Genomic DNA, 19,012 nt, shown 5'->3' on the forward strand with positions numbered 1-19,012 from the left:
GATTTTCCTTTAGAACAGAAATGAGGAAATTCTTTAGCCCGAGAGTGGTGAATATGTAGAATTTATTGCCAGAAATGCTTGTGGAGGCCAAGTCATTGGGTTTATTTAAAGCAGACGTTTCTTGATTAGTCAGGGTGTGAAAGATTACATGGAAAAGGCAATAGAAAGAGGTTGAGCAGGATAATAAATCAGTCACGATGGAATGAAGAAGAAGATTTGCTGGGCCAAATGGCCTAATTCCACTCCTATGTCTTATGATCTTGTAGTTTGTGTTAACAATCAACTCAACCTGAGAGTGTGCTGAGGGTAGTTTGCAAGTATCACCACATATTCTAGCGCCTACATAGCATGCCCACAATATTCAACAGAATAACACTAGAAACAACAGGAACAAAACAAAACAACAGCAGCAAAACAAGCCCCTTTCCCACCCTCCCTCCAGACAGGCCTCCAGCAACAAGACAGGCTACCTTCAGAGTTCTTGATCCCAGATGCTCTTATTTGCAAACATTCAGCCTTCAACCTTCATTCCCTGGCCCAGACTCTCAGATATCAGGCTTTGAACTTCTGGACAGGCCAATCCAGGGGCTTCACTTTTGGGACCTCAACCTTTGGACTTGGTGGCTTCAGTCTTTAATCTTTGGGCTTTGACCTCTGATATTGACCCCAGGATGAGCCAATAATGGGATTTTGAACTCCAGCCCTTGCCCTCTGGACTCACATGGACCTCCAACCCAAAAAGAAAATGTGGGGTGAGGGAAAGATGTGCTTGTGGTGGGATCCCGTTGGAGGTGGCAGAGGTTCTGGAGAATTATGTGCTGGATGCAGAGGCTGGTGGGGTGGTATAACCCCATCCCTTGTAGGGTGGTGGGAGGATGGAGTAAGAGCAGATGTGCATGAAATGGAAGAGATGCGGTTGAGGGTAGTGGTGATGGTGGAGTAAGGGAAACCCCTTTCTTTGAAAAAGGAGGTTATCTCCTTCATTATAGAATGAAAAGCCTAATCTTGGGAGCAGATGCAGTGGAGATGGAGGAATTGAGAAAAGGGGATGGCATTTTTACAAGTAGTAGGGTGGGATGAGATATAGTCCAGGTAGCTGTGAGAGTCCATGGGTTTGGAATAGACGTTAGTGGATAAACTGTCTCTGGAGATAGAGACAGTGAGATTGAGAAAGGGAAGGGAGGTGTCAGAAATGGACCAGGTAAATTTGAGGGCAGGGTGGAAGTTGGAGGCAAAGTTGATGAAGTTGATGAGTTCAGCATGGGTGCAGGAAGCAGCACCAATGCAGTTGACAGACAGACAGACATACTTTATTGATCCCGAGGGAAACTGGGTTTCATTAGAGCCGCCCCAAGAATAGTGAAGAAATATAGCAATATAAAACCATAAATAATTAAATAATAATAAGTTAATCATGCCAAGTGGAAATAAGTCCAGGACCAGCCTATTGGCTCAGGGTGTCTGACACTCCAAGGGAGGAGTTGTAAAGTTTCATGGCCACAGGTAGAAATGACTTCCTATGCCGCTCAGTGTTACATCTCGGTGGAATGAGTCTCTGGCTGAATGTACTCCTGTGCCTAACCAGTACATTATGGAGTGGATGGGAGACATTGTCCAATATGGCATGCAACTTGGACAGCATCCTCTTTTCAGACACCACCGTCAGAGAGTCCAGTTCCACCCCACAACATCACTGACCTTACGAATGAGTTTGTTGATTCTGTTGGTGTCTGCTACCCTCAGCCTGCTGCCCCAGCACACAACAGCAAACATGATAGCACTGGCCACCACAGACTCGTAGAACATCCTCAGCATTGTCTGGCAGATGTTAAAGGACCTCAGTTTCCTCAGGAAATAGAGATGGCTCTGACCCTTCTTGTAGACAGCCTCAGTGTTCTTTGACCAGTTCAGTTTACTGTCAATTTATATCCCCAGGTATTTGTAATCCTCCACCATGTCCACACTGACCCCTTGGATAGAAACAGTGTCACTGGTGCCTTAGCCCTCCACAGGTCCAACACTCCTTAGTGTTTTTCACATTAAGCGGCAGATGATTCTGCTTGCACCATGTGACAAAGTTGGCGATGTAGCGTGGGAAAAGTGCAGGACAGTCACTAGTGTAGGGTTGGAACGTAGACTGTCCACGTAGCTGACAAACAGGCAGGCATAGCTGGGACCCATGGTAGTTCCCATGCTTTCCCTTTTGCTTGAAGGAAGTGGGAGGAGCCAAAGGAGAAATTATTAAGAGTGTGGACAAGTTCCGCTAGACAGAGGAGAGTGGTGGTGGAGGGGAATTGGTTGGGTCTGGTGTCCAGAAAGAAAAAGAGAGCTTTGAGGCCTTCCTGGTGGGGGATGGAGGTGTATAGGGACTGAACATCCACAGTAAAAACAAGATTATGGGGGCCAGAGAACTTGAAATCCTTGAAAGGATCAAGAGCCTGTGAAGTGTCATGGATGTAGGTAGGAAGAGATTGAACTGGGGGAATAAAACAGAGTCGAGGTCTGCCGATATAAGTTCAGTAGGTCAGGAACAAGCAGAAACAATGGTCTACCTGGACAAGTGGGTTTGTGGATCTTGGGTAGGAGGTAGAAATGGGAGGATTGGGTGCAGGAACAATGAGGTTGGTGGCAGTGGATGTGAGATCCCCAGTGCTAATAAGGTTGGTGATGGTGTGGGAAACAATGGCCTGGTGCTCCTTAGTGGGATCCTGTTAGAGGGGTAGGTAAAAGGAGGTAGCTGAGAGATGTCGTTGGGCCTCAGCAAGGTAGAGGTTAGTACGCCAGACTACAACAGTGTTTCCCTTACCTGTAGGTTTGATGGTGAGGTTAGGATTAATTCGGAAGGAGTGGAGAGCAGTGTGTTCAGAAAGAATGAGGTTGGAACAGGAGAGAGGACTGTTGAAGTCTAGATGGTTGATGTCCTGTTGGCAATGAAAAGGTCCAGAGCAGGCAGAAGACTAGGGTGGGGTGTCCATGACGTTCAGAAGAGGTAAGGTTGGAATAGGAAAAATGAATGGCTGTTTCTTTTCATTTTAAAGGGAATTTTGTTTGGGGTCACCTGTACATGCTATGAAATACAGATGTCAAATATGTAGGGAAGAATAAAGGGTCCAAATTTGCTAGTCACTGTATTGCTATAGAAACCTGTAGTGGCACCCAAGTTTTCTGAGATCTCTTAGCACTGATGCAACACAGGATCTAAAAACCTTAGTGCCATAGATTAGGCAGAGGGCAAGTCAAAGTTACTTTTGGAGAAAAAATTATTCATTTTATGCCTAGTGTCACACACTCAAAATGCTGGAGGAACTCAGCAGGTCAGGCAGCATCTATGGAAGGGAGTAAACAGTTGACATTTTTGTCTGAGAACCTTCATCAGGACTTGAAGGGAAGGGGAAGGAGTACAAGCTGGCAAGTGATAGGTGAAACCAGGTGAGGGGGAAAGTGGGTGGGTGGGAGGAAGAGATGAAGTGAGAAGCTGGGAGGTGATGGGTAGAAAGGGTAAGGAACTGAAGAAGAAATCTTGATAGGAGGGGGCAGTGGATCATGGGAGAAAGGGAAGGAGGAGGGGGACTGGAGAGGTGATGGGTAGCTGTGAAGAGAAGGGATAAGAGGGGAGCCAGAATGGGAAATGGAAAAGGAGAGAAGAGGGAGAGGGAAGAAATATTGGAGAAAATGATATTCATGCCATCAGGTTGGAGGCTACCTGAAAAGAATGAGGTTTTGCCCCTCTGATTTATGTTTGCAATTATTTGTATCTCAGGTGCCTTGTAATACATTTTATTTTGAATTATTTACTCAGTTTTTTATAGAATTTGATGGCATTAATTGCCCAACATTGGAAATTACTACCATTATTATTGGTTTATTATTGTCACAGCTTTTGGGATAGAACATAGAACAACCATAGAACATTACAGCACAGAAACAGGCCTTTTGGCCCTTCTTGGCTGTGCCGAACCATTTGTCTGCCTAGTCCCACTGACCTGCACTCCATGCACTTCTCATCCATGTACCTGTCCAAGTTTTTCTTAAATGTTATAAGTGAGCCGACATTTACCACTTCATCTGGCAGCTCATTCCACACTCCCACCACTCTCTGTGTGAAGAAGACCCCCAATGTTCCCTTTAAACTTTTCCCCCTTCACCCTTAACCCATGACCTCTGGTTTTTTTCTCCCCTGGCCTCAGTGGAAAAAGCCTGCTTGCATTCACTCTATCTATACCTATCATAATCTTATATACCTCTATCAAGTCTCCCCTCATTCTTCTACGCCCCAGGGAATAAAGTCCTAACCTATTCAACCTTTCTCTGTAACTCAGTTTCTCAGGTTCCGGCAACATCCTTGTAAACCTTCTCTGCACTCTTTATTTTTTTTAATTTATTTTTATTTAATTTTAATCTATAATTTTTAATAAATTCATAAGTACACATTGAGATAATATAAAAAGTAATAAGGCACTTAAGTAGATAATCATGTGCAGTTGTAATTCCACCCTATTAGACTAAGCAAGGACAATAATTGTTAAGAAAAATTGTAATAATAGTGGATTAATAATAATTTCCATGTATCTCTTCTGAACCATTACTTCTGGTCCAAAATATTATATGTAACCCTATGTAACTACCATTATAAGATTTTATATCCTAACTCGTTCATGTTTGCTCCTACCCCCAAACATAATTATCCAATCCCTATGTACTTATTTACTTAATTTTTCCATATTCTTCCCCATTCCCAAATCTTTTCCTTTACTTGTGTTAATTCCCTATTTTCAAAAAAAAACAGTAAACAATCGAACCAAGGTTGCTTATTTACTGTGTTGATGAGAAAAGCAGTATAAATCATTTGGAGAGTCAACCAGAGTCTGCTCGCTTTGGGGTTATAAATTCAATCCATTTATTCCAAATTTAATTAAATTTTTCTTTTTGAATTCTCAAAGAGTAGGTCATCTTTTCCATTTTAAATATTTCCAAAATAATTTCATGCTAATCTTCTAATGTAGGTGATATTGGATTTAGCCACTTTCTGGTGATTGATTTCTTACTTGCCACTAAGAGGACCTGTAGCAACTTTATGTCTTTCTTCTGATCCAAAAACAGTACATGCTCCAAGTAGAGTGTCTCAAGGTTCAGAGGTATCTGGGTCTTAAATACCTGACCTAAAGTTCTATGAATACCTTTCCAATATAAACTTAATTTAGGGCAATCCCAGAAAATATGGAAATGATTTGCCTGCTTGGAGCCACACCTTCTCCAACACGTCACATTTGTGTCTTTATATTATTCCTGATATGGGGTCTTGAAGTACCTTATAATATTTTTCCAACAATGTTCTCTCCAAATCAGAGTTAGTTGAAGACCACTGAAAGCTGCATATTTTCCCCCAAACCTCCTCTGAAAGTACCAATCTCGCTTCTTTCTCCCACTTCTCTTTAATATTAAATGTGTTTTCATTTTTAGCATGTAAGAGTACATTGTATAATCAAGAAACTGATTTAACTGTAAGCCGAATTCAGAATCTTGAAAAATTCTAATTCTACTGTTGATAAATCTGTATATCTACAACTCTGGTTATCATAATGTTGTATTTGAAGGTACCTAAAAAAGTCAATATGTTCTAGGCCATGTTTGTCCTGTAAGGATTGGAAACTTTGTAATACTCTTTTCTATGTAAATGAGAGATAGGTTGTAAGATCATCAGCAACCACTACTGAGCACTTCAAGCATGAACAAAGCAATAGTAAAGACACAGACTTGCAGATACCCCAAAGACTTTGCGTTTCATCCAGTATTCGATATACCACAGGCTCTCTCTCTCTCCCCCTAATAAGGGAGAAAGAGGTATCTCCGTTTTCACAGCGAGCAGGGAGACATAACAAACAATTCACTTGTTTACGATGTCCATTACGTCACTTTTTTTGAGCTCAAAGATCCTGGGTCTCTGGACACACAGCCGTGAATACTCCTTGGATGACACATGGGTCTCCTGCCATGACACCAACCCTCAATTCGCCTGTCTCCAGAGCCCAGGATCCTAGGCTTCCAAATCCAAGCTGGACTGTTAGGCCAAGTCCTTGGCATATGCCGAACAATGGCCAGTTATGAAACCCCGAGTGCTGGTCCCATTCCCACAAAGAACCATAGTCAGCACGTAACCCTATGTCAGGGTCTTCAAAAGAACCCTGAAAGGGAAAAATAGAGATATTAAAATATATTTCAATGTATGTTTGATGTGCGTGTGGTAAATAATGAATCTGAATCTGAAGGCTCTGTTTCAGTGCTGCCCAAGTCTGACGCTTTACCTTTAAACAGTATCCCCATTCTGAAATACTGTGTATGAGATCTGGGCTCCCTGCATACTTGAAATAGAGTGAGGGCAGAGTGGTTTACCAGACTGATTGCGGCGAGGTGGATTTGATGATTCCCATGTCTGTAGTATCTAGAACCAGGAGTCACTGCCCCATAATGAGAGGTCAGCCATACAGGACAGAGATTAGAAGAAATTTCTCCATCCAGAAAGTTGGTGGATCTTGTTGCCCAAGAGAGCTGTAGAAACTCAGCCACTGAGATTATTAAGGTTAGAAACTTGAAGAATAATTTTTGGAATTTAGGGTATAAGAATGTGCGATCGGTGCAGAAAAAAATAGTCTGAGGTAAAAAGCTGTAGATTTAGCTAGAAAGGATGCAGAAAAGATTCACAATGATAACACAGGAACTGAAGTTTTGAGCTATAAAGGGAGATTGTATTAGACTGTTTCCCTGAATCAAAGGAGGCTAAGGGGTAAAGTCAAAGTCTTTATCCCAGGGAGTCTTAAAAACTAGAAGGCATAGTTTTAAGATGAGAGAGCAAAAATTTAAAGGCATCTCTGAGGAGCAAGTTTTTTTTTTACACAGAGGGTGGTGGGTACATGGAACAAGCTGCCTAAGAAAGTGCTAGCGGCAGGTACAATTATAACATTTAAAGCATGTAGGTAGGAAAGGTTTAGGGGGATATTGGACAAATGCATAGAAAATGGGACTAACTTGCACTAAATAGGCATCTGATAGAACAGTACAATACAGTACAGGCCATTCAACCCATGTTGTTCTGACTTTTTAACTTGCTCTAACATCACTCTAACATTTTCCTCCTACGTAACCCTCCATTTTTCTATCAACCATGTGCCTATTCAAGTGTCCCTTAAGTGCCCCTAATGTATCTGACCCAGTCACAGTCCCTGGGAGTTTGCACCCACCACTCTCTGTGTAAAGAGCTTACCTCTGATATTCCCCCTATACTTTCCTCCAGTCATTTTAAAATTATGGCCACTTGCATTAGCCATAGCTGCCCTGGGGAAAAGGTGCTGGCTTCCCACTTTGCTTATGTCTCTTATGAAAGATCATGGATCAACTTTATTCATCTTAATATACGTTTACATGTATTAGGAATTTGCTGTGGTGTGTTGGCACGACATGCAACAAAAACAACATTCAACAATTATAAGTAATGATAAGTAAGTTAGAGGTTAAAGTATGGATATGTAATAAAATATGCATAAATACATAAATACCAGCATGTATTTACAATGTAAACAGCATTATAAAAAGTGGTTTAAAGTGTTTACAATGTAGTGGTGGAAGTAATAGAAGGGCTAACTAGAATAGGTGGAAATGTTAACTGCCTGGGTGAAGAAACTGGGGGAAGAAGATAGTGAGGTGCTTTTGTTTATGTTTTAATGATGTTTTATGATAACATCCATAAATGAATGGCTGAGCAGGCAGAAAAGAGTTGAATGGCCTTGTTTTTCCCACAATTGCGCAGGGAAGATGGTGATATGCTAGGCACTGAGCTTCTGGGTACCTGTCAAAGTGCCAGCCGCAGGTAGGTTGGACACAGCCCACCAAAGCCAGACTTGGGAATATACTATGGGCAGACAAACCATCATTAACAGTGCTTTTATTTAAAGAGCTCTAAATGGGCTTGTCTGAAAGGAAGATTTACTCCACATACATATCACTTGGAGCCAGCTGTAAATGTGGGCAACAATTTGTCAATCTTGCAGTCCCTTCTTTTCAAAAGTAATTTAACCTTTCAGTGAATTTTCCCTCTCTTTCTGAGCAGGTGTTTTACAAATGAAGCTTAAATGGGCCTCTAACCATTATAAACCACTAGCATGTTCTCATGACATTTAGCAGTATCAGACTATTTACTAATACTTCTAGACTGCCGCTATGTTGGTGACGGCTGTATCCCCATTCATTACTTGAGTAGAGGGATACAAGGATTGTAGTGGTGGTAGAGAGGCTTGTGAGTTCCTGTGATTGCGAGAGCTGGAGTCTGGAGCTTAGCCCCTGGTAGAGTCACCCATGGCGGTAAGGTCAAGAGGGAGGTTTCAGATGAGAGTGACCCAACTAAGGAACTGGCAGAACATGATGGCATCGCAATGATGGAGCTGGAGGAAGATAATGATATCATAATAGCAGAAAATGCAGAGGAAGGCTGCAAAAGTGAAGGGTCCTCAGTCATCTTGCACTTCATGCCACTGGAGCCTGACTCCGATCTGTCAAGGTCCGATCTGTGCATTAGATTGCCCATGTTAAACAAACTTATGCACAGGCATTCTCCATTAAGGGGACAACCCCTTAAGAGATCATCATACTGGACTCGAGTGATCACACTACCATCTGAATAGGAGAGGTTGTTTTTAGGGCTTCTGTTCTGTTTAACCAGATGCCTTTAGATCAATCCACTAAAAAAAATAGGTCAGGAAGCGTCTGATGGAGAAAATGAACAGTCACCATTTTGGATTGAGACCCTTGGTGCCATAATGCCTGGCGACAATTGTACATTCTCATGTTTCACTGTTCTCTATAAGGAGTTTGTACATTTTCCCTGTGATCTCAGGAGTTCCTCCGGGTGCTCTGGTTTCCTCCCACCTTCCAAAGACATGTGGGTTAGGCTTAGTGCACTGTGGGCATGCTATGTTGGTGCTGGAGTCATGGCAACACTTGCTGGCTGATGCACCATCAATAACTCACACTGAGACGTAAGGCGAGATATCGGCTTTTATTGACTGGAAGAAGGAACCAGGAGTGAGTGTCCATCATACTATGTCCTGGAGACTGAGGCCGAGCGTCAGGCCTCAGATCGCCTTTATACAGGGGCCTGTGGGAGGAGCCACAGGAGCAGTCAGCAGGGGGCGTGTCCAGACAGGCACATAGTTCACCACACTGGCTGCCCCCAACATAATCTTCGCTGACTTGATTTGATGCAAATGGTGCATTTCACTGTAGGTTTTGATGTATACATGACAAATAAAGCTAATCTTTATCTTTTAAAGATTAGAGGAGTCAGTAAAGGTAGAATGGGCCAAAGGCTTCATTTTGTACTCTATTATTCAACAATTTTTGAGGGAAAAAGGAAAATGAAAGGCTTGTAAATCTTCAAGAGAACTGATGTAAGGTGATGCTATTGAGATTTGAGATATTGTAATGTTGTTGCTGCTCCTATATCTTATCGTCTTACAAAGCCAACTTACTTTGTCACCAATTTATTTATATCATGTGCATTTTAATTGGGTCTTAACATTAAAATGAGCCGGCCCGTGGTATAGTGGCATCAGCACTGGACTTTGCAGTAGAAGGACCTGAGTTTGAATCTGGCCAGGTCCCAACCTGGACAGCAGCAGTATCTGCACGGAAGAAAGGCTTGACAATCTACTTCCTTATCTTGCCACCAAAACCTGATGGATGACTACATTATCCACATATCCACAGGGTCGCCATGAGTCGAGGGCCAACAACAACATTAAAATAGAGCCAAACAAATTTGTATGAAATGTTAACTAGTTTATAATGCCCGTTTCACACCTGCACATTTTGAAAATTATTTACTTTCAGACAGAATATTCTCAGGTTTTATTAACTAATTAGAATCAGTAGTTGGTTCTCCATCCTCATACTACTGGAGATTTGTTTGCCAAATATGAACCTTATGTCAATGAAAATTTAGGTACAGTAATTACCTGGTGAGCTTAAAATGTCTTATAGGTAACACTGATTTGTGCATTCTGAGACTTTAAAAAGCATTGGTTAGACCACACAGAGTATTGTGAGCAGTTTTGAGCCCCTTACCTAAGAAAGGATGTGCTGGCATTGGAGAGTGTCCAGAGAAGGTTCATGAGAATGATCCTGTGAATAAAAGGATAGCTCTTGGCTTGTATTCACTGGAGTTTAGAAGAATAATGGGGGATCTTATTGAAACCTATCAAATATTGAAAGGCCTAGATAAAGTGGATGTGGAGAGGACATTTCCTATAGTGGGGGCATCTAGGACCAGAGGGAACAGCCTCAGAATTGAGGGACATCCATTTAGAACAGAGATGACAAAAAATGTCTTTAGCCAGAGGGAGCTGAATCTGTGGAATTCCTTGTCCCAGATGGCTGTGGAGGCCACATCATTGGGTATACTTAAGCTGGAGGTTGATAGGTTTGGTTATTAAGGGTGTCATAGTTTACAGGAGTAGGCAGGAGAATGGGGTTGATAGGAATAATGAATCAGCCATGCTAGAATGGCAAAGCAGTATCTGGGCTGAATGGCCTAATTCTTCTCCTATGTCTTATGGTTGTAAATACTGACATGAGTATTGGTTTTACTCACATCATGTGCACCAAAATATATTGAAAAACTTTTTTTTGCATTTAAGTTTTTGTTTGCATCCACTTATATCATACCATAAATCAGTACATTGAAGTAGTGAAAAGAAAAACAATACAGAATATAGTGTAGCACAATACAGAATTTGTGTAGTTTTGTTAGGTAGCATGGATTTTGAAGTAAGGGGTCATGTTAATGGTAGAGATAGGGATCAGAGCTTGGCAGTGCCGAGGCCAGAGATCGAGATGCGTCCTGTCCTGGGATGGGGGGTATGGGGGGTGGGGGCGGTGTGTGTGTGTGTGTGTGTGTGTGTGTGTGTGTGTGTGTGTGTGTGTGTGTGTGTCTAAAAATGCATCTACTACTTCAGAAGGCCAAGGAAATACAGTGTGTCCCTAATGACTCCCACTGATTTTTTTAACAGAGGCACCATAGAAAACATACTATCTGGATGCATAACAGCTTGGTATGGCAACTGTTCTGCACAAGATTGCAAGAAATTACAGATAGTCGTGAATAGAGCCCAGTCCATCATGCAAATCAGCCTCCCTTTCATTGACTCCATCTACACTTCTTGCTGCCTCAGGAAAGCAGCCAACCTAAGCAAGGACCTCTCCAACCATGGTTATTCTCTCTCCTTCTAGCCCCTCCAATTGAGCTTGAAATTGGAATTTCACTAGAATCAAGGACAGCTTCTAACCTACTGTTAATAGACTCTTGAACTGACCTTGTGCTAAGTACAAATTCTTGATCTATTTTGTCATGGCCCTTGCAATACACAATACAATATGTGCAATGTACAATTGTGTGAGTGTTGGAAAGATTCTTTGAGATCATTTTAACAGTGAATAAGCAAATGTGAAACTTGGCTTCTGCTTTGTGACTCCTTTGATCTTTGTGTTGGCAGGATAAGGGTGTTATTGCTGCTACAAAGGTTTCAGTAGTAAATTAACAGTGATGTTCCCAAAGCTGTTCCCAAATTGCATCCACCCACATCTTCAATCCTTGACCCTGTGATCTCTGATGGAGTTTTCCCAGTCAGAGTTCAGTCACGTGTATGTGGTAAAACTCCAATAATCTGCCATCTGACCCTATAGAAATCCTGATGTGACATACAAAATGCTGCAGGAACTCAGCATGTCAGGCAGCATGGAGGTCATGGAGAGTAATGAAGTGAGAAGCTGGAAGGTGATAGGTGGAAAAAGTAAAGGGCTGAAGAAGAGGGATTCTGATAGGAGAGGAGAGAAGAGTGAGCCATGGGGAAAAAGTGAAAGAGGGGCACCAGAAGGAGGTGATAAGCACGCATGCACACACACACACACACACACACACACACACACACACACACACACACACACACACACACACACACACACACACACACACACACACACACACACACACACACACACACACCCTCATTAATCCCCACTGACTCACTGGTCTGCACTGTGTAACTGGGTCTCCAGACTCCCTCCCCTCTGATTCTCACCTACATTTCACCCCCATCCCTCAAGACGTACAATTCACATTCTTTTGACTCTCACTTGGCCCCACCTTCTTCCTGCTCTCTCCCTCAAGACCCAGTTCCAAAACTCCCCCTACACTCAGCAGCTCCCCAATGGTTCTGCTCCCCTGAAATGTTCAATGCATAATTTATTATAACACTATGACATCATAGAAAGCCAATTGCAAGTGCAAAACACACACACACACACACACACACACACACACACACACACACACACACACACACACACACACACACACACACACACACACACACACACACACACACACACACACACACACGACTCAGCATTATTTCCATGGAGGGAAATAAACAGTTGACGTTTCATATTCCTAGGAACAGATCATGTGTCAGGGAATTAATGACATCCAATCCAGTTGGTCTCTTATCTCAGCATCATCAGTTCCAAATATGCTGGATCATTTTTATTCATCATATACATTTACATTAGGAATTTACTGTGGTGAGTTAGTCAGGACGCTGCATGCAACAAAATACAACATTCAACAATTATATAGGATTATATTCAAAAACTAAGTTAGAGGTCCGAGTATATAGATATGGAATAAAATATACAGAAATACCGGCATCAATTCATTATAAAAAGGGGTTTAAAGTGTTTACAGTGCAGTAAGTGACAGGGGTATAGATGAGGGGGAGTAACTGGAATGGTTAATCAGATTAACTGCTTGGGGAAGAAACTTCCAAGATGGTGGAAGTTTTTTTTGTTTTAATCACCCTTTAGCAATTTCCAGAAGGGAGCTTTCAGAAAAGGCGGGTGTACAGGGTGGGTAGTGTCCAATTTTTTGTGCACGCTTCATTGTCCTGGACACAGACACATCCTGTAGTGATGGTAGATTGCAGCAATGACCCTTTCTGCTGATTGATAATTCACTGTAGTTTTCGTATATTGTGAGAGAAACAAACCAAAGAGTAATGGCTAAAGTGATGTGAATTGGAGGGCTGGATGCACAAACTTGACCAAAACTCATTGAGTGTGGCTAAATAGGTTGTACATCTGCCTGTAAATGCAGGGTGCCATTCATCAAATGAGCTAACTTACAGTACCTCAGCAGTGAGAGATTGCAGAGGTGGGACTGACAAAGACAACTGCTGTTTTTCTGACGAGGGGTCTCGGCCCGAAACGTCAACAGTGCTTCTCCTTATAGATGCTGCCTGGCCTGCTGTGTTTCACTAGCATTTTGTGTGTGTTGTTGTTTGAATTTGCAGCATCTGCAGATTTCCTCGTGTTTGCTTTTTTCTGAGGTGAATTTCCATTGTACCTGCCCTCTGTGTGAACATAATCACAGATCACCTGGAGTACTGTTGAACCCAGTGATGGGCTGGAGGCAGTTTCCTTGGTCTGTGTTTCTGAGTGCCTATTTACAACAGTTCTTGAGAAGTTTATTGCCCCCAAAGGCCCAATTATTTGGCAGCGCTCGAAGCTGTGGGAATTGTTGTGGAGGAATGTTGCGGTTAGTTTGTCTGTACTTAAATCCCTAGGCACCTCAGCATTAATCATTCTGTACAATTTTTTTGGTATCTTATTTTTCTCTTCTCTGCCAGTGTTCATCTTTTGCTTAGATGCATTGTGATATGAACTCAGTGGCCACTTTATTACATACTTCCAGTACCTAATAAAGTGGCCACTGAGTGTCATAGAGCAATGCAGGCCCTTTGGCCCACAATTTTGTGCCAACCTTTTCTCCTACTCAGAAGATCAATCTAACCCTTCCCTCTCACACAGCCCCATATTTATCTTTTATTCATGTTCCTATCCAAGTTATGGGGTGGTGCAAGTGTGGAACAAGCTGCCGATGGAAGTGGTAGATGCAGATTTAATTGTAACATTTATGAGAACTTTGGATCGGTGTATGGATGGGAAGGGTATGGAAGGCTATAGTTGGGTTGCAGGTACATGGGACTCGGCAGAGCATCAGGTTGTCGTTAACTAGATGGGCCAAAGGTCCTGTTGTATGTTCTCTATGACTCTAACTTATTAATTTTTATTTAGAGATACAACATGGAAAAAGGCTCTTCTGCCCAACAAGCACATGCCTTCCAATTAACCTACTGACCTGTGCGTCTTTTGGAATATGGGAGGAAACCAGAGCATGGGGAGAGCATACAAACTCCTTGCAGACCAGTGGGAATAGAACCTGAGACAGTGGTGCTAAAATAACATTATTCTAACTGCATTACCATATTACCGCATACCCCACCATCTCCTACCTGCCCCTCTCACCCTCTTGGAATTCATCTTGCCCATAAGCCTCAACTCATTCCTAAACAATGGGTCCCCACACCTTTCCTTCCTGGCTTTTGTTGCCCAGTGATACTTTCCTGTCACTGCGAGCTGTTGTGGCTTTCCCTTCAAAAGTCTAAAACCATCACCCATCTGCTCTTGCAGTGGCGCCCATCATTTCCCCAACACATCTGTGTCCTGCCTGTTTCTGTAGCAAGTTCCATGTGGTGGAAGGTCTGGTGCAGAGCCAGCTGCGAGCCGGCTGCTCTCATTATCCATCATGGCACTGGGCCAAGCAGCAGAGCCTTTCAATATGTGAAAGGCAAACAAGCCGCGGCACAAAAAGCTGCTCGCTAAATGTCACGAGCAGGAGGTAGTGTACAGTCAGTGAAAGGAGTCAATTAAACAAAGTTGGCAGTAGAATTAAACAAATCAGAAGTAAAGTAATCCAGTGATGGCTGCCTTGCCAACGTTAGTCAGTGTTACCCACAGTTGAAATTAATTTCAATGTTTTCCTCCTTTGCCATTGTCAATAAAACTCTCCCATGACTTAGAACATATAAAATATAGAACAGTACAGGCCCAGGCCCTTCAGCCCATGCTATTTTCCAAACTAATTAAGCAAAAGAGACCTAATCCCATATCCCTCCATTAGCTGCATATTCAAATGCCTATCTGAGATACTCTTAAATAGAAAATTCACCTTGGTTTCCTGTTGAGGTCTCAACCTCCACAAACATAGAAACATAGAAAACCTACAGCACAATACAGGCCCTTCAGCCCACAATGCTGTGCTGAACATGTACTTACTTTAGAAATTACCCAGGGTTACCCGTAGCCCCCTATTTTTCTAAGCTCCTTGTACCTATCCAGAAGTCTCCTAAAAGATCCTATTATAGCCTCTTCCACCACCGTTGCCAGCAGCCCATTCCACACACTCACCACTCCCTGCGTAAAAAACTTACCCTTGACATCTCCTGTGGACCTACTCCCCAGCACCTTAAACCTGTGTCCTCTTGAGCTAGCCATTTCAGCCCTGGGAAAAAAGCCTCTGACTATCCACATGATCAATACCTCTCATCATCTTATATACCTCTATCAGGTCACCTCTCATCCTCCATTGCTCCAAGGAGAAAAGGCTGAGTTCACTCAACCTATTCTCATATGGCATACTCCCCAATCCAGGCAACATCCTTGTAAATCTCCTCTGCACCCTTTCAATGGCTTCCACGTCCTTCCTGTAGTGAGGCGACCAGAATTGAGCATAGTACTCCAAATGGGGTCTGATCAGGGTCCTATATAGCTGTAACATTACCTCTCGGCTCTTAGACTCAATCCCACGGTTGATGAAAGCCGATGCACTGTATGCCTTCTTAACCACAGAGTCAACCTGCGCAGCCTCTTTGAGTGTCCTATGGACCCGGACCCCATAATCCCTCTGATCCTCCACACTGCCAAGAGTCTTACCATTAATGCTATATTCTGCCATCATATTTGACCTACCAAAATGAACCACTTCACACTTATCTCGGTTGAACTCCATCTGCCACTTCTCAGCCCAGTTTTGCATCCTATCGCTGTAACCTCTGACAACCCTCCACACTATCCACAACACCCCCAACCTTGGTGTCATCAGCAAATTTACTAACCTATCCCTCCACTTCCTCATCCAGGTCATTTATAAAAATCATGAAGAGAAAGGGTCCCAGAACAGATCCCTGAGGCACACCACTGGTCACTCACCTCTATGCAGAATATGACCCGTCTACAACTACTCTTTGCCTTCAGTGGACAAGCCAATTCTGGATCCACAAAGCAATGTCCCCCTGGATCCCATGCCTTCTTACTTTCTCAATAAGCCTTGCACGGGGTACGAAAGTCAGTTAGGCTCACAAGGCACGACCTGCCTTTGTTGACTATTCCTAATCATATTATTCCTCTCCAAATGTTCATAAATCCTGCCTCTCAAGATCTTTTCCATCAACTTACCAATCACAGAAGTAAGACTCACTGGTCTTTAATTTCCTGGGCTATCTCTACTACCTTTCTTGAATAAGGGAACAACATCTGCAACCCTCCAATCCTCTGGAACCTCTCTCATCCCTATTGATGATGCAAAGATCATTGCCAGAGGCTCAGCAATCTCCTCCCTCGCCTCCCATAGTAGCCTGGGGCACATCTCATCCGGTCCCGATGACTTATCCAACTCGATGCTTTCCAAAAGCTCCAGCATATCCTCTTTCTTAATGTCTATATGCTCAAACTTTTCAGTCCACTGCAAGTCATCCCTACAATTGCCAAGATCCTTTTCCATAGTGAATACTGAAGCAAAGTATTCATTAAGTACCTCTGCCATCTCCTCCGGTTCCATACACACTTCTGCACTGTCACACTTGATTGGTCCTATTCTCTCACATCTCATCCTCTTGCTCTTCACATACTTGTATAATGCCTTAGGGTTTTCCTTAATCCTGTCAGCCAAGGCTTTCACATGGCCCCTTCTGGCTCTCCTAATTTCATTCTTAAACTCTTTCCTGCCAGCCTTATAATCTTATAGATCTCTATCATTACCTCATTTTTTGAACCCTTTTGTAAGCTTTTCTTTTCTTCTTGACTAGATTTTCAACAGCCCTTTGTACACCACGGTTCCTGTACCCTACCATCCTTTCCCTGGCTCATTGGAATGTACCTATGCATAACGCCATTCAAATATCATCTGAACATTTGCCACTTATTGAAGGATTTTCTTGAAGGAATTTTTGAAGAATCTTCATTCATTTGATGTGCAATTAAAAGACTGGGAGTAGTGGATATGGAAGCAGGAAGCATCCTGGCTCTAGTACAAATTAACACAATGGGTCAGAGAGGATCTCCTGAAACACCATCTGTCCATTTTCCTCAATAGATGTTGCCTGAGCTGTTGAGTTCCTCCAGCTCCATTATGTGGTGCTGCAGATTTCCAGCAACTGCAGTCCCTGGTGTCTCTAGCACAGAAGACGTGTTGCAGAAGTAGCTGTGTCAAAGCAAACATTGATAGTTACAACAATGTGTACCCAATAATGTGGTATAGCCTTGAATCACCTCGTCCATAAAAGTCTGCTTTCAGCACTAGTAAGGTAATGGCCCTGTTATCAAATAGCATTTCCTCACCAACAATTTGCTCACTCGTGCCCAATTTGCATTTCATTGGGACCATTTGATTCCAATGAAACTCAAACTGCTGCTGCTACTATTGTTGCCTTTCTACTTGGTTTGCTCTCTTTTGTTGTGTTCTGTATTGTTCTGCTGAGCATTGTGAGCATTGATGCCTGAATGTGTGGTGGCACTTGCAGGCTACCCCCAACACATCCTTGGGTGAGCTGGTTGTTAAGACAACGACTCATTTCACTGTCTGTTTCAATATACTGTATGTGGGATAAATAGATAATCTGGATCTTGGCTTCAGAACTAGTATCATTCCTGGTACAAAGTGAAAACAAGAGACGCAAAGCAGAACTTAACTGATTACTTATAGTGGCATTTGACTGAATGTAGCTTTGGAGTCTTACCAAAACTAAAGGCAGTGAGCGTCAAGAGGAAACATTTTTTAAAACTAATTCATGCATAAAAGAAGGTGAGTGTGATTGCTTGAAGCTCATTGAACCTGGATATCTCTGCAGAAATTCCCTGGCATAGTGTCCTGTCCCAGAGGCCTTCAACTCCTTCACAAGGTGGGAAGTGGGCAACTGTGTTCACTTCCATTCCACAATGCATATAGCCATTTCTTGTGCTTCAGTGTCAGAGCGATACAGTATGGACATAGAACCTTTAGCTCAACTTGTGCATGCCATCAAACCAAATCCCATTTGCTTGCATTTGGCCCATATCCCTCTAAACTTTCCTTGTCCATGCACCTGTCCAAATGTAATTAGTGGTATTGGTTTATTATTGTCACAAGTACCAAGATGCAGTGAAAGTCTTGTCTTGCATCTTTTCATCCAGATCAAATGAAATCAGTACACCTTTGCTCCAGTGAAAACAGTCCCAGTCTATCAAATAGGGGCTTGTAAGTCAAGTCCTTCAGTCCCAGCAACCTCCTTATGAAGTTTTACTGCACCCTCTCTAACTTATTCACATCTGGTAGCCCAGGAATGCATAAAAACACACTGGAACTGTCACCTCCACCAAGATACAGAGAAAAACTTTTGTTTGTGTGCCATACATAAGGTAGTAAAGAGGAAAACAGGATGCAGAATGGAGTGTTACAGTAACAGAGAGAGTGCAGCTAGATAAATAAAGTGTTAAGTCCATGATGAAATGGATTGGGAGATTAAGAGTCTGTCTTTTACCACGTGAGAGGTTGATTCAAGAGTTTGATAACAGCAGGACAGAAGCTGTCCATGAAACTAGTGGTAAGTGCTTTCAAGTTTAGAGTCTTCTGCCTGGGACAGGAGAGAAGAGAAAATGGAAGCATGGAAGGATTCTAGTAGACAGTTTACTAAAGATTAAAAATGTTAGCTTTATTTGTCACATGTATATCAGAACATGCAGTGAAATGTTTTGTTGGCTTCCAGCGCCAACATAGCATGTTCACTGCTCACTAACCTTAGGAATTTGGGAGGAA

The sequence above is a fragment of the Hypanus sabinus genome, chromosome X1 (genome assembly GCF_030144855.1).
Source record: "Hypanus sabinus isolate sHypSab1 chromosome X1, sHypSab1.hap1, whole genome shotgun sequence".
Lineage (NCBI taxonomy): Eukaryota > Metazoa > Chordata > Chondrichthyes > Myliobatiformes > Dasyatidae > Hypanus > Hypanus sabinus.